A 1,317-nucleotide genomic window follows, 5' to 3' on the forward strand; every position below is an offset into this window, starting at 1 on the left:
TTATGAAGTGCCATCAAGTCACCTGCCACTCATAGCGACCCTATATGTACAACAGCCCTAAACCCTGCTCTGTCCTTTGCCAATCTTATTGTCTCCAACACACCTATCCCCGTTATCCCAGTGAAGTGACTGAATCAATCCATCTCATTGAATGTCTTCCTGTCCTTTGCTGTCGCTCCACCCTCCCAAGCATGACGTCCCTCTCCAAGGACTGGTCCCGCCTTGCAACATGTCCACAGTATGTTAGACAAAGCTTCAGAATCCTTACCTCTAAGGAGCATCCTAGCTTCAACCTCTCCAGGACAAATTTGTTTGTTCTCCTAGAAGTCCATGGTATATTCAGTACTCTTCTCCAGCACCAAAGCTCAAAGTCATCAACTCTCCTTCTATCATCCCTAGTCATTCATTGTCCAGCTCTCTGATGCATAACAAGTAACTGTAAAGACCGTGGCCTGTATCAGGTACACCTTAGTCTCCAGACTGACATCATTGCTCTTCAGTACCTTGGAGCCGTCTCTGACAGCAGACTTTCCCAGTGCAATTCATCTCTTGATCTCCTGGCTGCTGGTACCAAGAGTGTTGACTATGGAGCCAAGCAAACTAAAATTGTTAACTATCTCAGTCTCTTCAACATCGATACTGATGCTGTCAGTTGGCCTAGTGGTGAGAATTTTTGTCTTCTTAATGTTGAGCCTCAATCCATATTGAAGGCAGCAGTCCTTGACCTGCTGCAACAAGCACTTCAGGACCTCCTTGGTTTCAGCAAGCCGGGTTGTGTCATCTGCTTAACATAGGTTGTTAATGAGTCTACCTCCAATTCTGATGCCACACTTTCTCAGTGTTAGCCACAGTTTATTATGATCTACACCATCAAATGCCTTTGTATATCAATAAGTTACAAATAGACATTCTTCTAGTATCCTTTGTTTTCAGCCAGGATCCTTCTGACATCAGAGTGACATCAGCAGTAATATCCCTAGTGCCAGAGCCTCTTAAATTCTGCTTAAACATCTGACATTTCTCTGTCTATGTAATGTTCTAGCCATTTTTTTTTTCATGATCCTCAGCTAGATTGAATTTTGTACAATCAATGACTTATTCATTACAAATACATTTTATAAGAAACATAAACACATGTTATACACATGGATTTCACCTAATGGTATGCATAGGAATCAGATCAATTACATCTGCAGAAAAAACCACTGGAGAAGCTCAATATCAGCTGTGGAAACTAGGCCAGGAGCTGATTGTGGAACAGACCACCAACTACTCATATGCAAGTTCAGGCTAAAGCTGAGGAAAATTAAACCAAAT

The 1,317-nt window shown here is 42.2% G+C and overlaps 1 protein-coding gene across 1 annotated transcript in view; it reads left to right on the forward strand.

The window, feature by feature from the left end:
- The window catches only part of CRYZL1 (crystallin, zeta (quinone reductase)-like 1), a 62,090-nt gene that overhangs the window by 40,587 nt on the left and 20,186 nt on the right, over positions 1 to 1,317 (forward strand). The gene's annotated exons all lie outside the window — the stretch shown is intronic.

The sequence above is a fragment of the Elephantulus edwardii genome, unplaced genomic scaffold (genome assembly GCF_000299155.1).
Source record: "Elephantulus edwardii isolate Elephantulus edwardi_28Jun2011 unplaced genomic scaffold, EleEdw1.0 scaffold00051, whole genome shotgun sequence".
Classification (NCBI taxonomy): Eukaryota; Metazoa; Chordata; class Mammalia; order Macroscelidea; family Macroscelididae; genus Elephantulus; species Elephantulus edwardii.